This window comes from Meriones unguiculatus, chromosome 11 (genome assembly GCF_030254825.1).
Source record: "Meriones unguiculatus strain TT.TT164.6M chromosome 11, Bangor_MerUng_6.1, whole genome shotgun sequence".
Taxonomy (NCBI): Eukaryota; Metazoa; Chordata; class Mammalia; order Rodentia; family Muridae; genus Meriones; species Meriones unguiculatus.
The window spans coordinates 4,325,484-4,348,402 of NC_083359.1; the positions used below are offsets into that span (position 1 = coordinate 4,325,484).

Genomic DNA, 22,919 nt, shown 5'->3' on the forward strand with positions numbered 1-22,919 from the left:
AGGTTTTCTTTGCTTTTTGGAACCTTGGTTTCCATAGAAAACACACTTGCTAAAGTCATAAGGACCATAGAAAGCAAAGAATCACCAAAGTCTCTCCAAAGCAGAGTCCACCCCTAGCTCAGGGGGCTATTGAAGGGAGCCTTCCCTGTCTGCATGAGTTGGCTGGTCAGAAGCTGCACCTGTTCCTCCTAGCCGGGGCACCTGTGTGAAGGATGACTGAGGAAGCATCAGGGTTCCCACTCACCTTAGCCCTGCAGTCGGTCCTCAGACAAGTCTGACAGGCTGGTCATTTTCTGCCACGGTCCCCACATCCACCGCTTCCCCGAGGCATCCGCTAATTCAGTGCGCAAAGCAGCATTTATATATAGAAAGTTGCAACCACGCAGGTTAGCATTAAAATAGAGCCCTGGCGTTGCCACGGCAACCAAACAAATTATATTCAAAATGAAAGGGAAGTATTCTGCAATCGGAAAAGCATGTCCACAGCCTTCCAGGACAGCTGGGCCCCCTTCCCTTGAGGGAGGGGGTGGGACGGCCTCCAGAGGAGAACTCTGTTCTTAGGAATCTCCTCCATGAAATCATCCCTTCTGGTTTCAGCCCCAGGCCTCACTGACTTGCACAGGTTTCTTCCTAGAGCCAGCTCCTGCCTGGGGTGGACCCGAGGCCAAGCAGCTAGGCTGTGCGAGTATCTTGCTTAGGTATGTCAGACAGCAAATACTCAATCCATCAGGCTCCACGGAGAAGTAGCCTGTGTGTCATTACTGAGAATGCCTCTAGGAACAAAGGCGCCCTCCTGCCACTGCCTGCCTTAAGCAGAGAGTCAAGAGGTCACCGGCAGCTGAGCAGCATGACGTTTGTCAAGTTACTTTACTCACCGGAACCTCCAGCTCAAAATGGTGTGTGTGTGTGTGTGTGTGTGTGTGTGTGCGTGTGTGTGTTAGAGAGGACCAACCTAGAGCCTTCCATCCCTCACTCTGGGGTATGTATCTTTTCCCCTTGTTTAGTATTCCTCTTGGATAGAGTTGAAGCCCCACTGAAGCACATAAGTTTCTGGTTCCTAGATTTAGCACATGGAACACGGAATGGCCTCCTCTCATTTCAGCCACACAACCACCAAGAATGTGCACAGCCTCCAGGTAGAAGGATCCTGGATGAGGCTGGTTCCTTGGACCTTTTTGAGACTCATCCTGACATCAGGTGTGATCTGGAGAGGGCTGAGTGGAGAAGGCTTCAGTTCCAAGTGCACTGAGGATGCAGGCTGCAGAGTGCCGGAAACCTTCAAATGTGGCAGAAGGCATGCGAAGTGATACGGGCATTCAACAGCAACGTGCCGTTTCCCATCATGCTAAGAACACACTTGCCATCAGACTCTGCAAGCCCACTCTCAGGTGTTATTTACTTATGAGAAATGAAAACAAGTGTGCACACAAAGTCTGATTCACAAATCTTCAGAGCAGTGACGAGAATTTGGATCTTAAATGTCTCACCTTTAAAGGCCCAAGGGTTGGGGGCATGGTCTCCTACCTATCAGGAAGAGATGGAAACTTTAAGAATGGAGCTAATGAGAGTTGTCCTGGACACACCCCTTGAAGGAGACAGTGGGACTCCAGTCCTTTTTATCTTTTTTTGCATCTCAACCTTGAGGTGAGCAGCTTGGAGCTACCAATTCCACTATCTTGCCACAGGCCACAGGATAACCAAACAAAGGTATCCACATTTTAAAAAGCTGGTGTCAAAGGTCACATAGTGTGCTATTCCATTCATGGGACATTCTCAGACAAAGCTATGTGAATGGAGAAGGTGCCAGGGGTTTGGGTGGGAAAGGAATGAGTGAAAAAGGCATGCAGAAAGACAACAACTTTTAGATAGGATCTCACTATGTAGCCTTGGCTGGCCTGGCACTCACAGGAGGGACATTTTGGAATCAATGGAATTTTTGCATCTTGGCTATTGCGATGCCATATGGATCTACATGTGTTAAAATTCATAGACCTATAGGCCCAAAAGGTCAATTTTATTATATGATAACTGGAAAAAAAAAGTATTATTTTCACCTTGGGATAAAAAAAAATGTCATATGACCAAGAGTTGATGACCAAGAGTGTTTGGCTCTAGGAAGGGGTCTTTATTCCTAAGTAGGCAACCCCTGCTTATACATGTTAAGAAGAATCTGCAATAACGTTCTAGAAGTGTGATTCTCAGGCCACCAGCAGTAGTACCTCACCTAGGAATCTGGTAGGAAAATCCAGCCTCTGGAGCCGCCCTGACTTCCTAAAGCAGCAACTCTCAGGTGGAGCCCACGTTTGCATTACCTTTGGGGCATGTGGTTCAGTTGCATTCGGCAGTTGGGAACCACTGACCTTGTACCAACCAGACAAGCCCACCATGGAACGGTCAAGCCAGATCACTCTGAGCACCTTCCTTGCCCTCTGTATCTTCCTTTTCTTACTCCACCCCTACACCTACTTTCACCTTCTCCAGATATGGCCAGTGCTGCCCAGCAGAACAAAGCAAAGCCTCTAGTTCTCACATGACCACCCTGAAGAAGCAGGGGAACAGGATGCTTGGCATTAAGCTGAGCCCCGAAAGAAGCCCTCAGCTATTCAGATCTACTTCGAAGTCCGAAAGCTCCTCCCTTTAGATCCAGCATGGGCTCCTGGACCAGAATCAGAACCAACTCCACTCATTTACCTCCCTCCCCAGACTCCTGGAGAGGTCCCTGAAATCAAACGTGAGCCTCGTGGTTTCCCACTGCAGCCTGGAGGAGCACAGCTTCCCACCTTCCCCAGAACATATTCAGAGGCGCTTCTCGTGGTTGTTGGCTCCGGAGCTACACCAAGATGATGGCTACAAGGAATAAATCAGAACCATATGGACTTCATATCCAATGAAATAAACAGAATTACAGCACGGGGTTGGGCTCAAGAAACCAGGGACTCTGCGCCTGGCCCAGAGCCCAGGCGTGGTGGCCTGCAGCACAAGCTATGCTCCCTGGCCTTTCCTCCCCATCCGTGACACCCACAAACAGTCCCAGGGGCACCCCGCCTGCTCTCTGGCTTTCCTTGCTGAGGTCTTGACTCCACTCCTGCTGTGACCAACATTTCAGCGTTTTATTGAAGTTTTTATGTATATTCTCTTTTATAGTATAGCTACAGACAGTTTGGCTTCTTTTCTAGTTCCATCTGAAGATGTAACAAGCCCAGACAGGAATGTCATCCTTGGTGACATAAAGTTATAGTTCCAGAGGCCCCAGTGATCACGCTGGGCTTTATTGAGTGATCTATGGTGCCTTCCCAGATTAAGGCCAGTTTATCTACAGCTGGAATTCCACCTACAACATTAGTTCTTTTCAGGTAACTAACCACATCCAATTTCCATGGATTAGCACATGCCCGTGGGAGTGGAAGCTGTGATGCCTACCACGGGAGGCTGCTGGCTTCACTGTTAAACACTCTACAACATAGCTGGGTACAGTGGTACATGCATATGATTCCAGCACTTGGGGGACCAAAGCAGGAAGATATTGAGTTGGCGGTCAGCGTCAACTGTCTCAAAACAACACAACCAACCAACCAAGAAAGCAAGCAAGCAAGCAATGAACCAACCAACCAACCAACCAACCAACCAACCAACCAACCAACCAACCAACCAACCAATAAATCAACCAACAAATCAACCAACGAACCCATCAACACAGACACTCTGAAGTATCAGCACACCACAAGGCTTAGAAATCCATTTACAGCCTACCACCAAGGCCAGAGTTAGCTTCCAGGGACCCTGACTCAGGACCATTCCCCGGAGAGCTCACCTTTGGAACTTCAGACGTTTTCAGAGTTTTGATCCGGAGTGAAAAAGGAATGCTTAATGCTGTGTTAGGATTTTCAAGTGTATTCTGTAGCTGATCAGGATCTCATTCCTGACTCGTAGAAGACGTAAGGCTTTGTTTTGTTTTGACTGTGTGTGTGTGAGCTCTGCCACTCTGAATCTACTGACACAGGTTCTCTCACTGAACCTGAAGCTAGACTAGTGGCCAGTAAGCCCCAATAATCTGTCTACCTACCCTGTACCCCAGGCCTGGCCTTGCAAGAACATACATGGCCAAGACCCTGAATTTTTACAAGGCTTCTGGGGATTTGAACTCACATCCTCAAGATTTCAAGGCAAGTCTTCTTAGCCACTGAGCCATCTCTCCTGTCCAAGGTTTGTTTGTTGGAAATAGGGTCTCACTGGGTAGCCTTGGCTGGCCTGTCTCAACCTCCCAAACACTGAGATTACAGATGTGCTCCACAATGCCTAGCATAAAACTTGCAAAGCACATGAAAGTCATGTGGCATGCATGCAGAAGCCATGCAAATGCATAGCTCCATGTGAGTAACTTCAAGCAACATAGCTAATTCTGCTTGGCCAGTGGGTGGGTTGTTTCTGAGTCACTAAATTCTGGAACTAGCCAGCTTAAGCTGTTTCTGCCTCAGTACCCAGCTCCTCCTCCTCCTCCTCCTCCTCCTCCTCCTCCTCCTCCTCTTCTTCTTCTTCTTCTTCTTCTTCTTCTCCAGTCATGCTGAGCCTCCAGAAGCTGATGCTTATTTCTAGTGTGTTTGGGAACCTCAATGCCTACAATGCTCATTGACCCACCAGATCCTGAAGGTGCTGGCCACTCTGTGGTCCTCTACTCTGTGATGAGTCTTATAGCAGACAGCAGAGTTTGGGGAAGGACCAGGGCTCTCAGGACATCCTGTGTCCTGTGAAGGCATCAGGAGAGCTCCCCAAAAGAATGTACCTTCCATGCCCAGCAAAATCAGATGTTGCTCCTGTGCCTTTGGCTCTGGCTTGTTTTCCAGAGCGGGCCAAGAACACGCTAGGAGGGGTGACTTCGTGAGTACTGGTTTGGCTTCTGTGTTGTGGTAACACACTGACCAAAAACAACTTGGAGAGCAGGGAAGGGCTTACTGCTCTCACAAGTTACACACCATCATCCAGGGAGATCGTAGCAGGAGCTTGAAGCAGAAACCACAGAGGCCTGCTGCTATTTACTAGCTTACTCAACGACCCGTGTTACACAACCCAGGCATTGCCTATGGTGGGCTGTGGCCTCCACCGTCAATAAGAAAATGCCCCCAAGGACATGCCCATGGGCCAATCTGATGGAGGCAATTTCTCAGTTGAGATTAGGGTTTTTTTCCCCCCCCCCGGGTGACTCTGGGTTATGTCAAGTTGACAGCTGAAGCTAACTGTGACACAATGTTAGTGTAATGGGGTTTCCCCTAAAGGAACAGCCAGGCAGAGCCTGCTGACACCACCTGCTTGTCATGCTGATGAAAGTCTGTGTCTGTTCCCTTCAAGCCCATCTAGTGATAGGCAGAAGAACTGAGAGACTTCTGTTTCTGTCTCTCTCTCTTTGTCTCTTTCCCTCCTCCCCTCTGTGTATGTCCCCAAGCACCCTCACCCCAGGATCCATTCCCTATGATCCATTCCTCTTTCACTCCCTCTGTAGGGCACTTAGGTGACTTCCTTGTGGCAAGCACCCAGCAGCTCTGCCAACATCACCATCTCTGCTCCAAACCATGGAGACAATAACTCTACGGAAGTCTGACACATCTGAGATACCTGAGACCCGTGGTCATATGTGCCAAGGTGTCTGCTGCACACGGTGTTTGCCGTGCCAGGCCTGTTTTTCTGTCAGGCAGTACTGGAAGCCCCTCCAGACCCTGACGTCCCAGCGGTCCACGGGTAGCTTCAGTTCAGTTTGGGGAGGACAATTAGCTTGTCCTCTAAACACGTCCACGAGTTATCCTGCCTATGAGCCATGTCCTTACTTGAAGCAGGTCATCCGAAGCCATCCAGGTTTTGCGGTCACAGGCAGCTCGCTGAGAGATCAGCTCAGATTCAGTTCAACTCTTCGTGCTGGGACACAAACACACAAGATAGCAGCTGGGCACAGAGGCACCAGATGGGAACCCAGGCCGTCCAGGGCTTTGTCAGAGCCATAGCCTTGCCCAGGTGTTAACAAGGCACCACACTGAAAGTGGGGCCTTATGCACCTGGCTCTAACACTCTCTGTCCACTTGGCTTCCCCCTGTCTATCATGGCCCCTTCTTGCCCAGCATGGGGCACGGCTTGATAAGTGGTCACCCTCCATGGGAAAGGCTTCCTTCAGACATCCATGTTCATGGCACCCAGTTGCAAGTGAGAAGAAAAAGGGAGCAAGATGAAAGGGGGAGGGGGCAGGAAGCCTTTTCAAATTTTTATTTTTCCCATCTAGCCACAGCAGTTTCTTTGTTGCTCCAGTGCACCCAGCAAGTTGCCCCCACTCCTGACAAAGAAAGCCCTATTGTAGGGGAGTGCTGGTCTATACTTCCTTCTCCCATTTCCCAGCATGGGCCTCCCTCCCCACATCCAGCATTAGTCACATAAGCCCATCAGAAGTTCAAAGATGCTTTGATAATGGGGCTTTCAAATGGATGGCCCCAGCAGGATAGAGCTGCTGCTGCTGCTGCAGGATTCCCCAACAAATGAAGGGAGATTCCTGTGCCAGCAGAGGCTGGGGTTTGGGAGAGCATGGCTTCGTCTCTCCAGAATAGCCACGGGAAGCCGCTATGGGATCCTAAGGCATTTTATCAAGTTTTACATCCACATGGCCGGAAGCAGGCTGCAACACCCAGATCTGTACAGCACATCCCTGCCACTGGCCATCACACATGTCCCTGTCACTGCTGAGAGATCCTCAAGTTTCTGTTTTCAGTGTTTACAGTTTATGGGACAAAGGATTTTAGCTTGGATAATTAGCAGATCCTATGCCCTGGCTATAGTGACTAGTTCAAAGACATGCCCATGACCCAAGACAGTGCTGTGAGAATGAATCCTTAGACCCTGGTTGGGATTATTAGGAGAAAGATAGAATGCAAGCCTGAAGCTTCAAGTGGGTCTCTGGACAACCAACCTCATGGACTACAGTCAATGCAAAAGACTGGATAGAGAGGAAAAGAGAGGGAGGCAAGAGCAGAGAGACCTCACAGTCTCTCTGTGACAGTCACTAAGCAACCTGATCAACTCTTGTCGGAAGCTGAACATCCTGGGAATGTCTGGGTAGGTCAGTCTGGACCGTCCTTTCCCTTTGAAGTCATCTTGAGTAGGACGTCCATAAGAAGTAATAGAAGTCTGTCCTTGCAGCCTTTAGCTCCTGGCAGCTTTCAGCTCCTGTAGCTTTCACTCCTCTTATGGCTGTATCACTTCAGCCTCTGCCCCAATGGCCATGCTCTCAACTCCTATCTCTACCTCAGCCCCCTCACCAAGGATACCTGTGATTGCATTAAGGATTACCCAGATAACTTTGGATAATCTCAAGAGCCTTCATGTAATTACATCTGCAAAGACCTCTTCTCAAAAACAAAACAACAAAACATTCATGCTTCTGGGGATTAGGGAAAGACAGATCTCTAAAAGCCACTACCAGCTGCCCCCATCTGGACAGGGTATTCTAAGAAACACCTCTCTAACAAGCTTAGCTCTGAGCAGAACTTGAGGGCGGTATGTGTTGGTTTCAGGACATCCGTGCTCTGAGGACAGAAATGGCTTTGAAGAATGGTGGTGCTGCAACCACGGACTGATAGTTTTCCTTTGTGGTTTGCAGACCCAGCTCAGGAAACAAGGACTGTGAACTGGGGTTTCCCAAAATGTAGAAAACCAGGGGGTTCCCAGAACACTTGCAGCACCAAGATGAACCCCACGTAAGAAGGTGGGTGGCCTAAGAGGTTCACTTTTTTTTTTGTATTTTTCTATTCATTTCATGGTCTGTTATTGAAAAAGGTAGTTGTTAAAGCCTATGACCGTCACTGCCGTGAGCATGACACTGTGGTGACCTTGATCTACCTTGCTAGCTTACCAAGAGCACACAACACAGTGACAACAACTACTGTGAGCTTGGGAGCTGGGTTCACATCCTCACCCAGCTGAGGCAACTCTCTGGCCAATATCTGGACTAGGCAGTCCCCATGGAAATGGCAATAATAAAGATGTTGTTGCTAATAGTCATATCCTTGGTAAGAATTAAACGAGCAGATAGGTGTGAAGCACTCATTACAGTCCCGGCCTTGGGTACACTACAGCATTCCACAGCTTTTTCTCAGCTCTGTGTCCTCCCTCCCTCCTTACCAGAACACTCTGGTGAGATCTGATAGAGTCAAGAATTTACCCCATGCCAGCTGGGTCTCCTCTGCCTCCTGTTTTATCCAGTTCCCTCACTCTTCCAACCAGGTAAATGGGGCCTCCATTCTCTAAGCTTCCTTCCGACTGGGTAGAGGGGAGTTTGATCAGAAGGACTTCCCTCTGCCCCCTTACTGGTCTCTACAGAACAACTTCACCACTGTACCTCCAATCCTAAGCCAAGGGTGTTTGAAAATGCTCTTCATACTGTCTTTGTGTCAGGGCAGTTTCTTGTCACTATAACCCAGCTGTTCTCTGCTTTCAAGACCCTGGTTCAAACGGGTGGGGTCAGGGCCTAAACTCTGGTGTTCTGAGCCCCAGTTGAAAGTACATTTTTAAGTGAGTCAGGTCCCCTGGAGGGAAGCAGATCTCTCAACATTCCTCAATCTTGACGCTGTCTCAGAGGGTGGCCGCTGTTCCAGGCAAGGGATGGCCAGGGTGTGGTGTCTCTGACAATGCCTTCATCCTGGTCACTGATTTGAGACTCTTCTGCATCCTTCAGAGCTTTAGTATGAGTCACAGCTGAGGTGTTAAGCCATGCGTGAAAAGGTGAAAAGCCCCGACAGGCTCACCAAGCGGTGAGAAGCGAAGTGCTATCACACCAGTACCCTAGGAAGGCGAGCCCAGCCCTATGTGCGATTGAGAGGCTGGCCCTCCTCGAGAGCAGCACTTGCCTCAGAGTGCCTCTTCCTGTTTGGCTTTAGGAAGACTTTTTGCTGGTGCAAGATTGGTCTCAATCTGAAGGCAGAGACAGACTCTGGGGGGGTCCGAAAGGCCAGTCCCAGGTATGATGATAGACTAATAGAACTCACACGACTCAGCGAATGCTTCTGATCCTGGGCAAGAGCTGTTTCAGCAAGAGGATACAAAGCAAACTCTGTGAAGGGCTATGGACGCAGAGGCAAAGCCCTGAGTAAGTGGGTCAATTCTAGAGTCCTCTCCAGGGACATCCTCCCCAGGTAGAGGCACCTGGGGCATGCTGAATTCCCCCAGCAGTGACCCTGAGAGAATCGTAATCATAATCACTGTTCACTAAGGAAGCTTGTGAGTCCCCAGGTCTAGAGTTTACACCCCACCCCCATTCCCTTTCCTCCCAACACACACACATACACACACACACACACACACACACACACACACACACAAAGATGTCAGATGTCAGAAAAGGACATCAGCTGTCCTGCTCTGCTGCTCTCTGCCTTATTCCCTTGAGACAGGGTCTCTCACTAAGCTGGGAGTTCATTTTACTTGCAGCCAGCAAGCCCCAGCCATCCCCTTGCCTCCTCCCCTCCCAGAGCTGGGATTACAAACGAGTCATGGTGTGCACATAGAGGTCAGAGGACAATTGTTGGAGGAGGCTCCCTTTCTAACAAGCAGGTCCCAGGAACTGAACTTAGGTTATCAGATTTGGCAGCAATTGTCATAACTGAGCCATGGGTTATGCTGCCCTATGCCAGCTACCTCTGTGCCAGCCATTCTTGCCCTCCACTGTAGAATGCTGATCAGAATGGTTCTTCCCTGCTTTCTGGCCCCCAAGTGGCAAAATCCTGACACCAAATTCTAGAACATATGATAACTTCTGGAATGCTGTTGACAGAGTGCTTAGTCCCCACCAAGCTCCCTGGTCCATGGTTGGCCATTGTTAGGCCAGGAATGCTAACCTCTGTGCTCAGTTATGTCATGCTGATGAGAATTTCATGTAATAGCAACTACCCCTGACAATGACTGCCAGGCTTTGGGCCAAACACTTGACACCCAAGAAGCTCGCTTACTATTAATATCATTGTTTTATGATGAAGTCACCCACAATGCAGAGACGTGAAATGACTTGCCCAAAGTCATGCTGTTAATGGGTTTGAACTCTGGCCCATTTGGTCCTGCAGTCAGTGACCTTTAACTCCTATATCCAGTAACTCCTGTCTTTCCTTGACCACCATGATAATTTTCAGTGAGTTTAATATAGTTTCTGTTTTTTGCTAATATTTTTAGTGAACTCACTTTTTCCCTTTAAAAATGGTTGAGAAGAAAATGTTATATTCATCTTCAAATAGGAAATGAAACGTACAGTAATCACCAAAAAATGGTCACAATGAAAATCCAACAAGGATATTTGCCCTAGCTTGCTGCTAGAGCATTCTCTCACCTGGCTCCACTCAGAACCGTCTCCTCAGCACAATCAAGAACAGTCAGAAAAAAGTACGAAGAAAAATCCTTCTCCCCATTGGAGCTGTTGGAACTGAATGTTTTGTTTATAGGTTATTATGTTAGCTTTCTATCACTCTGACAAAAGGAAAAGGTATATTTTGGTTCATGGCTTGTGAGATTTTACCTCATAACTTTTGGTCCTGTGGGACATCCTGGCAGGAGTGGTGGAGAAAACTCACCTCGTGGACATTGAAGGACCAACTAGGGAAAGAGGGACTTCATAGCTCCATCCGTAATATGCCCCAATGAGCGTACCACTAGGCTCCAGATCCTGAAGACCCTACCATCTGCTACTAGGAACACAGGTTGGGGACTAAGCCTTCGACCGGTGACCCTTGAGAGAAGAGTCCAGATTCACAAGACAGTACTCAGTGCTTTGGAAACTGTGGTCCATTTGGCTGAAGCTTTCCTTGGCAGAGAGCTTGAATAAAGGAAAACCAGGGCGGAGCAAAGCTGCTACCTCCTGTGGATACTATTCGGCCTGTCCAGCCTGGCTCCCTCAGCCTAGCAGGCATCCCTGGCTTCCTGAGTGCCTTACTCTTCAACCACAGACCTCAAGAAATCAGGAAAGGTTGTGGTTCTATAATGTACCAGGATGCAGACTCCAACCCCTGTTTTACCCATGGTTCTTCGCAGCATTTATGTTGTAAGGAATAAAGACCTGGCATCAAGGCCCTGTCCCCTTCTCTGTCTGTCCCCTAATACTGCATCATCTCTACCCACCCTGAAGTGGCCAAAGCTTCTATTGGCAGAGGATATGGCCAGAGAAGAATCAGGACAGGTTTCTTTGTTTAGGGCTTGGAGAAACCCCAGGGATATGCCAATGACAGCTTGCCTTGTCTTGCCAGAGAATCTTGGAGTGGAAAAATGAGCTTTCTGTGAAGCCCTGGAACCAAAGCATGGCCTCAGAAAATTCCATCACTTTCTGGCAGAAGCAACTTTCTTCCCTTAAGCAAACACCACCACCTATCACTGTGACCCCACTCCCCGGGGTCACAATGTAAAGAGAAGATCATTTGCTAGAGCTACTCCCAAGCAGAAGTTACGTCGAGGGCGAGGGCTGCGGATGCCCAGACGGTAGGACTTGTAAGGGCAGGTGCCATGGCCCCAGGATGGATGTGTCTGTGCCTTATCTGCAATTAAAGGCACTTCCTACTGGTTCTATGTCATTTGTCTAAAAAACAAGGAACTAAAATAAAAAAAGAAGAAAGTGAGCGCCATTCTTTGACCCATGACATTATCCCTAGTATGCCAAGCAAGGCTTCCCAGAGCAGACTTGCCATTGATAAACAAACAAACAAAACAACAACAAAAACTCCTAAAATGTCCCCATTTCTGCCTAGGGACCAGAGTGACAACATGGTAAAGGGAGCTGAAATGAGACAAGGAAATGGGATTTTGATTGCGTGGATAAAGCGTGGTGGAGCCAGAGATCAAAGACAAGTGGCATGTGAATCACAGAGACCAGGGCTTCCCAAGATGCAGCATGTCCTGACAGGCCGTGTAGCTCAGCCTGAGAAACAGGAAAACTAGGAAGGGGTGCTTACTGTGCAGCCTCCTAAGGAGTGAGTCCCACCCCACAGCCCCAGGCAGAGCTGGAGCAAACAGGTTTGCTCAAAGTTTGAGGCCAAGGGACACCCCACTTTGGCCAGTGCAGGGCTAATGATATATATATATATGAAAGGTTGTGGCTCTATAATGTACCAGGATGCAGACTCCAACCCCTGCTTTACTCCTGCTGCATAGATCTATAATCTCCTACATAAGAAGTCAAAAAACATAAAATTTAAGTTATTATTCACTTCTCTCCTCCCCTTGGTCGCTGAGCACTGGGAGGAGAATCTAAGTGACAAATGACAGACTTTACCTGTCACCTAAAACACAGCCAGAGAGTGGCTACCACTGAGCCTGTCCTAAATGTAACAGTCAGACCCCTCCAGCCTTCTCCATCATCAGATCCAAATTCTAACAAGTACAACTGAGCTCTAAGCACATTCATGTTTGAGAAACACTAACTTCAAGCACATGGGCTGTTTCACCAATGCAACGTACTCTTCAGGGCTGTGCTGTCGGAGTGCGCAATAGCCACACAGACAGCTGCTGCTGGGCTCGGAGGCGCTTTTAAGTGAGCTATCTCACACCAACACCCCTCCACAGCCAACTCAAGGCTGTGTGTACCTCCCCCCATATCTGAATCACTGGTCCGCCCAGCCATGAAACGGCCTCCCAGGAGCAGGTCGGCCTCACCAGAGAGTGCATTATTGACATGTCTGTTTATTTATTCATGCATTACGCTTACTCAGACATTTAGCACCAGGTGCCTAGAACACACAGATAAATAAATGGCCCAGCCTGGTGTGGGTAATAATTTGCCTTCTTGCCGGAAGAAAAGACAGCAAACGGGTAGCTGCAGGTCCATGAGGGACTTGTGCCGTGACGAGTACTCAGGGTAGGGTGCCAAAGGAGCATCCATCCATTCAGGTCCTCCTCAAAGGGGTGCTGCCCACGGGTGCTTCCTCCCTGCCAGGCTTCCCTCTACATTTTCTGTCCCTCCTGCCTTGCCTTACTTTGTTACACTGACTATATTTCATTTCCCATCTCCCTCAACAAACTTGGCATTTATAGAGTCCATTTATTCCATGTAGGTGGTTACCCTGGCATTCTTAACATGAACACTTGACTTCAAGAACAGCATTAATCAATAGCTCCTTTTTCCTTCTGAATAATACAAATTCCCAGCATGCTTTGCCTTTGATCTTTCTGCGCTTTCTGGGTACTGGCGGTAGGAATCAGCTAACGATACTATTTTTCAACAATTCCCGGAACTATCTGTTTGTTAGCTCTTGCCACTGATGACAGCTTTCCAGAAAAATAAAAATATCCAAATTGACTTGAGAGGAAATAGAAACTCTGCATAAATTGACAACCTTCAAAGGAATTGATCCAAAGGTCAAAAAAAAAAAAAATCTACGTTTAAATCTTAATAGCCTTGTGTGGTTTTCCTGTTAAGTTTTCACACATGTTTAAGGAGTAGACAATAGTTAACACTCTTGCCCAGAAATCAAGATGAAAACATTCAGCTCCATTTATAACACCCTCCCCCCCCCACCAACAGCAATTTCAGACAACTTCAAAGGAAAATAACATAAGAAAAAAGGAATTTAAAAGCCTACCTCCTAACCCCATTTAGCATGTAAGTGTAAAAATTTGAAATAAGCATTAGCAACTTCTACATACTCAGAGGTGTGAAAACATCAGAAAACTCAACAAACTCAACACATTAAAATATTACAGGGAAAATGCACACACACACACACACACTCACACAGGCTGGGCCATTGAGGGGTCTCAAGCTTCAGGGCCTTGCACATAAGCCTGATGACCAGAGTTCAATGCCTGGAACCCAGGTAAAGATGGCGGGAGAACTGAGCCGACAAAGTTGTGCTCTGACCTCCATAGGCTTTCACAGCCCACATACTCACACACAAACCATACACCCCCACACAAAAATAACAAGTAATATTATTTTGAGATACAAGCTGACCATGCTAAAAATACAAGAATAATTAGTCCTTTAGTGAGATAATATACATTTTTGTCCTAGAATCCCTGCCACTAGCCCAGTAGTTTACTGGGCCACACACAACCAGGTAACTTTGTAAGTCAGCCAGCTTTCCTAAATCGATCAGGAGAGTGTGACTTCTTTCCCCCTCTCTCTCTTCTCTAAGCACACTTCCTCCACACTCTGGCCTTCCTTTCCCTTTATTTAAAGCTCCCCTCCTCACCATGAGTCTGCTTGTCCACCGTGTGTCTGACCTCTGTGCTGTCTCAAACAGCATGGCCCTCTCCCTTCTCTCCTCCATTCCCCTCCTCCAGTAGCTTTGAAGTCTTACAGCTTGCTAACCCTGGGTCTGCCTGTGCATGAGCAAACTAACCTACATGGTAACTAATGGAATGAACACCAGTACCAGAAGTCAGTACCCATGTGGGATAAAAGCTCCCTGAAAATTAGACAAAGAAGGGAATTTCTTTGGTCTGATAAATCATAAATAGCACAATCACGAAATACTTTATACTAGGATGCTTTTCTGTTAAAATCAGGAATAAAAAAAAAGGCTATTCACTATCACTGATTTTTAAGTACTATATTGAAACAACTAAAAAAAAAAGAAGAAATAAGAAATAAAAGGATTATAAAGGGAGAAACTGCTGACATCTCCTTCAATATAATTTGTCTGTCTCTAAAATCCAAGAACTCATACGAACAATCAGAAGTAACAAGACAGTTCAAGGCCTGTTAATAGAAACTACCAGCGTTCCTAGGAACTGGCAACAATCGGAAAACATAATAAATGCTTCGGGTTCAGGCCACTGAATGAAAGCCAATTGTCTTACTTTATGCTCTCCTGAAACCCGATTAAAAGGACTTGAAAGGAACTAGATACAAAGCCAGGAAGAGGAAAATAAAACCAAACAAGAGCTGACAATAAAGTGGATGCATAAACAAGGTTTTAGACAGTGGAGATCACGTGGCTAAATGGGTGACAATACGTAGAGAAGAAAGCCGAAACCTGTACAACTGCTAGGGAGAACGAGAGAAATGAGCTGGTTTTTGGATATGAAAACTCAGAAGGAGCCTGGAAGGGTCACAGGCACAGATCAGGTAGGGACCCCTTCCACCCATGGCAGCCAGTGACCTGCTCTCCCCCACTGTCAGGAAGGAGTCTAGAGCTCTTGTCTCAGGGATGCCCAGAGGCCAGATTACAAGTTGGATTGTAATGCGGCATTTAGGGAATGCCCACTCCTGCAGGTTCAGAACAGATTCGTTTCCTTTGCAAAATCTGCTGGGGTGTGTGTGTGATGATTTAAAATGGCAGAAAACCGTGGAAACAGAAGACGTGGGACCCAGAAATGGCTCCAAAAGAAAAAGAGAAGCAAGGAAACCCGAGGGACGGTTCAGAAGAAAGATCTCAGATGATAGCTGTTACACAGACCAGCCCCTGGGATCTCCTCCATCATGGTAAAGACTAGGACGTTGGCTGACAGCACATGAGGACAAATTGAAAGGTGGAGTGAAACACCTGGGAAGGAACAAGGGGCAAATGAAAATGAACTCCCCTGACTGTTCTCATCATTATTTACTCTTCTCTTCATTGCTGTTTTTTTTTTTTCTTTTAATCAAAGAAGATGATGTTCATTTTCCCCATCCCTGTCACAGTGCCCAGCGGTAGTGAACAGGACTGTGTATGGTGAAGGCGTAGGTGATAACGGAAAGGCCAGGTCTAATCTTCTGTAATAGGTGTACAGCTACAACTACTTGAAATTCTAGCATTGTAGAAAGCCCAAGTTCAAAGTCTCTTGTGAGACTCAAGGCAAAATATTAGTGGTAAGTGCCTACAAAATGAAATAAGTTGCATATTTAAACAATGGCACTGAGTAGATGGTGCCCATTCTAACAGGGAAAAGGGGGTAACATCAAGGAAGGATGAGACCAAGGCTAGATTGAAACTTATAGGGCACCAGTAATGTCTGTGACTCCATGTTGAACATCCAGGGTGCCATGAGATGAGCTCCACCAGGCTTGCACAGCCCCAACCACACGGCTTTGCCAGGAACAGCCCACATGGCTTCTCTTTTGGGGCTGGCTGCTTTCCTTGGCAGACACCCCCTCATTACTCAAGTTTCCAACATCCTGGGGTCTCTCCTGTAGCTAAAGCTTCACCTTCACACCTTCACAGAGAGCCCTCTTTGGGAGCTGCCTGGAGGGATCCTCAACGTGCCTCACATTGCCTAGCCTCGAGAGTCTTTCTTTAAAGCCTGAGAGGAAGCCTCCGTAAGCCCCTACTCCCTCATTTGGCATCACACGGATAATGACAACGCCTCACTCCAGCCTGAACAGCAGTTGGGCATCTTGAATCAAGGCTGCAGTGGCCTCCCCTTGGCTGAGAAGCTGGTCATGGAATAACAATGCACAAAGAAACAACTTCCCAGGTGGCCCTTTGTCAGTATGGTGCCCTAGACATGCCTTCTCACAGTGAATGCTTTTTTAATGGGCTTAGTCTTTCAGATCCTGCAGCCTAAAACGAGCTTGGTTAGTCATGAGGTACCCTCAAGCTATCTTCCCTATTGTCAAAATAAAATACGTGACTTATTTTTTGGTGGCTTTCACCTTTTCAGAAGCCATGCCATCTTAATCTCAGCTTTACACTAATGTTTCTGGGAAAATTATGGTTATTTCCAAACTCCTTTCTGCTTTCTTTTGTGCTTTTAATTGTCACTGAGAACTTGGCTGAAAATAGGCAGAAATGACAATACTACAGCCCGGACTGCCTGAAAAGTTTTCCTGCCAGATTAATTATCCCATCACCTTTAAACACATCCTCCCACAAAGTCTTAGGGCATGGGCAAAATGTAAAGAAGTTTTGTGTCAGAATGTAACATGAATGGTTTCTGGTCTAGTTCCTAGTGGATTCTTCACTCCCACCCGAAACATCCCAAGCCATCATTGCTTGCTGTCTTCCTGCGGCCATTCTGGTCTTCTGAGCTCTTGCCAGGACCACTCATTAAGCTCTGCTTGTATCATCATAAACGTTTCCTGCCCTGTTTCTACAAACTTTTCCGAGTTCTCCAACAAACTTCTTTGGTACCAATTTCCTGTTAGTGGTATCAATTTTCAGTTTGTTATCTTTGTGACTAATAACTGAGATGTATGCGTAGATGAATGTATTCACATATATACATATATACACACACAGCAAGGAGGAGGATGAATAAGAATAAAGAATAACGTGAGATACATATGCATCCAAAAAATCACAATGAAATGTGCTACTTAGATGGTCATTTTAAAAAACTTGCTTTTAAAATACCTGAGCGAAAGGTTTTTTTTTTTAAATATTTTTTTAAGGACTTACTTGCTCACTGTTTCTAGGTTTCAGTCTATCATGGCAGGAAGGTGTGGCGGGGGCAGAGCAAAGCATCTCCTGTCACAGGCAGCCAGGAAGAAGAAAAAGTCAATGGCCAAAATTACACTGGCCTTTCCTGTCTTCTTCTTTCATTGCATCTGGGCTCTCAACATAGAAGGTACCGTCCATAGTCGGGGCCTGTCTGTCTCCTCCATTGTTCCCCTGCATGCCAGCCTGTCCTGGAAATGCCCTCCTAGACATATCCAGGGATATACCTTGCTAGGTCCCCTAGGCATCTCCCAACTCAGAGAGAATGACCATGAAGCTTAACCATCACACCACTGTAATCACGAAACATAGTGCCAGCCAGAAAGGGGGGTACACATCCTCAGGATGCAGAAGCAGGAGGTTCACCCACAAGTTTGAGCTGGTGTGGTGTAGACAGTAAGTTTCAGGTTAGCTGGGGCTTCTCCGCAAGACTGTCTCAAAAAGAAACAAACAAGTATAATATACTGCTATTCCAACATTAATCACAAAGTTATTCCTAGAACAAGGCACTGGATCTAGAACTCAATGGAAACAGTGAGGATCACAAGTACCCAGAAACATTTGAGAAGAATGGGGACATACTCCTTCAGAGAGTTCTTATAGGTCATGATAATTAAAATGATGAACAGCTGATATGCAGACAGCCCCTCCCTGAGCCAGAACAGCAAGCTCAGGGACACACCACAGATATATGAAAATATGGTCAAGTGCCCATTAAATCAACGAGAAGGGCCTGAGGTGTGACTCAGTGGCAGAATATTTGCCTTCAAAGCCTGGGTTCAAACTCCAGCACACCTCTTCCCCAAAGAAATACATCCGTGAGGAGAGAAGAAATGCTTTTCAGTAAGAGTGGAAGGAGAGGCCACCTTGGATTCTTGTCTTTGAGACAGGGGTTTCTGTAGGCAGCCCTGGCTGTCCTGGAACTCACTATCTGGACCAGGCTAACCTTGAATTCACAGAGATCTGTCTGCCTCTGCCTTCTAAGTTCTGGGAACAAAGGCAAGCACCCCCGCTCAGAAATCTTACTTAATCAGGAAAAGAGCATGAATGCAATTGCATCTGTGCCATATGGCAAACAACCAACCAAAAAATCACCCAGATAGCAAAGATCTGTCATATACCAAACACCAGAATTTATTTAAAAAAAATTATGTACTTTAGGCTGTATTATGACGTAGGTATAAGAAAAGATTTCTTAAGACATAAAAAAGCATAGAGTGTAGGTTAGTAAATTTGATTAGATTACAGTGGAAAATTTCATGACTAAAATACCACAGTAGAAAATGGGTGATAAAACTAGGATTCAAAGGCAGCATGACAGACAAGTTGAGCTGCGTAGGTATTGTAGGCTGAAAGGAGGGGACACATACATGGGGTACCAACCTATGAAACATCCTCCTTAGCAACAAAGGACATGCAAATGCAAGGCAAACCCAAAGCCCAACTCCGCAAGCCCCGGGATGGCAGAGACCAGCCTGATGGGCTTGGCGAGGGAAGTGGAAATTCTGGCACTCTGTGGGTGGCAGCATATATTTTTGGAACCTCTCTGAAACCGCTTGGCACTATCTAGCAAAGTCCAGATGTACATCTCAGAAGGATATGCTCCTTCTAGGTACCAGCCCCAGAGGAATGCGCACAGGAGTCTGCAAGGAGACAAGCATAGGAAAAACGCAGCGGTAGTGATGCAGGTAGAATATGCATGTATGCACGTATGCACGTTAGAGAACTCTGCCATGGGTAAAACAAACTAGGTCTACATGTATCAACATGGATAAACCTCAAAAAAAAATAGGGAGAGGGCAGCGAATTGCAAAAGTATAAATACAGAATGGAACATTTGAGGCTTCAGAACACACATGACACTGTTTAATGCTACACTGTATACATACATGTTAATGAAAATTTAAAACACACTCCTGGAACGGGCACACCAACCACAGAACAGTGATTTGGTCCAGGAGGAAAAGGAAAAGGGGGACAGAATAGAAGGAGCAGGCAGGGGTCTTTGATGCCAAGTATTACATTATTAATGAATGGCATTTGGCAGGCTGAGTAACCCGTTGAATCCAGAAAAGGTGATGATTGCATGGAAAATGTTCGACATCATCCATCTTTAGGAAAACACAAGACCAAACTCACTAAAATGATGTGGAAAAAAATTGTTTTAGCCTTGGCAAGAAGGTAGCTTAATTAGAAGTTCTTGTTTGGCCACGTGTAATGAGCACATGGAGGCAAACACTTTTCAAAACTATTTTCAGTTTCTTAGCAAGTTAGACGTTCATGCTTGCCATATCATTAGTCACATGCCACGTGGAAAATTTATGCAAGAGGAACAAAACTTCATTTGATAGACGTGTATACAAATGTCCATAGTAGGTTTATTCATAAGAGCTAAACACTGGGAAGAACCCAACGGTTCACCAGCTGACAAACGGACAAATGGACTGAAGAAAATTCTACTAATGGAACTCTGCTTAGCAAGAAAAGAAAATACCAGTGGAAGGAAATTCTCAGAATGAATTTTAGTCATTGTAGTCCAAAAGAATCTAGATTCAATTACAAAGCCCATGTCTATAAAACAAAGGTAATCTTTAGGAGAGGGGTGACCTGGGAAGACAGGTGGGAGCAAGGGAGATAAAAAGGATGGCAAGTGAGAGCGTGGGAAGGCATCTCACATGATCAGTCACCCACCCCTCGACCAAATGAGGGCTGAAAACTTTCAGGAAATAAGTAGCACTTGCACGGGCCATGCAGGTAATTCCTCCCTGAACACAACCGTGATTCACGTAGCACATACGTTATATTCACTATAAATAACCTAAGGCTGGTTCAGAGTAGACTAGCGGAGATGCCTATGTGACTGACAGATATGCTGCTTCATAGAAGGGACTCTGAGCATCCTGAAATTTGGGAACCCCGGGGCAAGTATAGCCAGTTCCCTATGGATACTGAACTCATGTGTCCAGCCCTTCATCTGTGTCTTAAGGTCTGTCTGTTTGTTTATCCCAGGCTAGCTTCAGATCCATGACCTTCTTGCTTCAGCCTCCCAAGCACCAGGGCTATACTCGTGCACTCAACACACCCAGCTTATCCGTCTGTCCGTGTCAGATGAACTTTCTTATAAACTGCAGCCCTGTAAGGTTGATCTTAAAGATAGAGGTGGCAGATATGTTGTCTCTCATTTTCTGTAATCATTTTATTAAAAAAAATAAATGTAGTTTTCAACTACTGGGGGTAGGGAGTTTTAAGGGAATAATGAGAAATGGTTAACAATGTTAATTCCTATCCCTTCCCAGGAAAAGCATTGTCCCTTTTTAATAATTACGATCCTCCTATTATAAATAGAACAGTCATCTAAGTTCATCTCATTCAAGTCTCCCTTTCTCAGAAAAGAAGCTCAAACTTCCCTTCCAAGATCTGCTGCTGCCAAGGACACCTTCCTCACTCTTTTTTTAGAAAATTATCTCTCCTGCCATGGGCTATTTCTCTGTGGTTATGGTTCCGGGTGCCAGCCCTAACCCCATGGCTAGCCAAAAGGGGTCCCTGTGGTTTCTGAAGCGAACGCATGTGTCCGGCAGCTCTGATGCTCTGTGCAGACCCTCTAAACCATGAGCACGAGCAAGGAAAGGCATTCCCAGAGCCCAGACACCCAGCAAACCTGACCACGCCGTCCTGGCTGTGTGCTCCTGTCACACCCACTGCCTGGCCTTCCACAGCTGAGCTCCTGGTTTATAATCTGTGCAGCTCTGCCAGTACCCAGACTCTGCCCCGAGCCTTCAGTTTCTGTATTGTAAACCCCCCTTGCTGGTACCAGCCAGAGTCAGCTCCTGAAGTCTGCCTCCCCAAGAATGTTGCGCAATACATTACCCATCCAGCCAAGGTTCTACAGACCCACAGCCCAGAGCTCAGAATTATAGGTTGCTGTCTTAGGCATAGTAGTCTCTTGGGACCCTTAACTTACCCAGTGGAACTTCAGAGAGACAGAATCCAAGAGAACACCCTCTTCCCGAGCCACGTGCCAGGCACTTGAACACACTTGAACTCAGTAAGGATGCAGCAGCTGAGGGAGAAATATGCTCTCCCAAGTGACAGAGTTGGAACTTGAGCCAAATCTGTCAAACTTTGAAAGCCTAGCTCTTGTCACCTTGTCATCCTGCCCTGCCTGGAGGAAACACTGGCTTACTAAGACTTCCCATTGCGCGTCCCGGGTATGACGAGATGCAAGTGGCAAAAGGGGGAAGTCAGCTGTGTGTAGTGTGTGAGAGGACAAGCTTCCAGGGAACGGTGGCTGTGCCCGTGACTGTCTGTGGTGTGAGGAGCGGCCTTAGGGAGAACAGCTGTGGGCAGTGTGGGAAACATCCCCGTTCCAGAGGACTGAAGGCAGTTTCTTCCTGGTTTGAGACAAATACAATGCTCCCATCACCGTGGCAACAGAGCATGCTCACTGTTGTCCACACCTGTAATGGAGTGACTCACTTTTCTGGCATTGCGTTCGCTAAGTCCAAAGTCATTAGCTAATCGCTTGAGAATGCACGAATCCAGCACTGATAGTATCTGGGGCGATGAGCAGGATCTACGCTGGTCCCTCTGAGGTTCTGAGAGCCAGATTTTACTTCCTTTCTGAAAAGAAGGTCCAATCCCTGGCACAGGCCCCGTTATGAACTGGAGTTTGTCCTGGGCTCTCTAGGCTTAAGGCCAAAGGTAGGGGAAGAAATGGCATGTGGCCTGAGGAGGGAATAAACCTGCCTCTTCCAAGCCACTGAGCTCAGTGAGAACTCCTGGGGACTGCAGAACTCCCGTGGCAGACAACTCAACCCCAAAGGGCGCCATGTGTAAGAAATAACACTGCTGGGCCCTCCGGTGGCCCAGGCCAATTTTAGGCTGACTGAGGTTCGGTTGTACACACTCCAGAAAGGAGCAATTGGAACCCTGGGGGAGACCTCACAGAGCTACTCGTTCTTGGGAATACATCCTGGTGAGCTAAAAGCCCGGAAGAGAAAGCTGGTGAGGTGGCTCAGCGGGTAGAGGTGACTGCTGCCAAGCTGGGCAACCTGAAGCGATTTTGTCAGTCTTCTGCACCCACACAGGAGAAAGGGAGAACCGGTTCCTCAAGCTGTCCTCCAACCAGGCTCACTCCGCCTCCCTCATGTCACCCTCTCCCTGCCTCCCCACACAGGAATAAATGAATGAATGAGTAGAAAACAAATTAAAAAGAGAGTGAGGGAGCTCATATCAGGGCAGCAAGAAGTATGCTGGGGAAGAGAAGAGGCGTCTAGACGTTGTGGCCCGGTAGAGTCCCAACCGTTCCTCATCGGGTCCCCGTTCCTTAGAAGGCCTAAGCTAGACCTCAGCAGGTATCTCTGCTTCCTACTAGTTAAGTAGAAAGGCAGGAAAAAGAAGGATCTCTGCTGTGCACAGGAGCAAAGCCATCAGAAAAGTCAAGTGAGGAGACATCCCATCATCCATGTTCACGGCAAGGCCATTCCACGATCCCCGGGGCAGCTCAGCGCATTCAAGAGCACCCGGTGGCTTCCGCCGAGCAGACTGCCATCACCACGA

General features: G+C 47.1%; 1 protein-coding gene across 10 annotated transcripts in view; it reads right to left on the reverse strand.

The window, feature by feature from the left end:
- Gas7 (growth arrest specific 7) overlaps positions 1-22,919 on the reverse strand; it is a 227,857-nt gene that overhangs the window by 115,005 nt on the left and 89,933 nt on the right. The window contains exon 1 of one of the 10 annotated variants that reach the window (XM_060363458.1): positions 21,322-21,457. The exons of 4 other annotated variants lie outside the window; for them this stretch is intronic. The gene's annotated coding sequence lies outside the window, so the exon portion shown is untranslated. Of the gene's footprint in view, positions 1-244; positions 374-21,018; positions 21,104-21,321; positions 21,458-22,919 lie in introns of those variants that run through there. 5 more of the 10 variants (XM_060363466.1, XM_060363459.1, XM_060363468.1 and 2 more) reach the window with 5 other exon arrangements.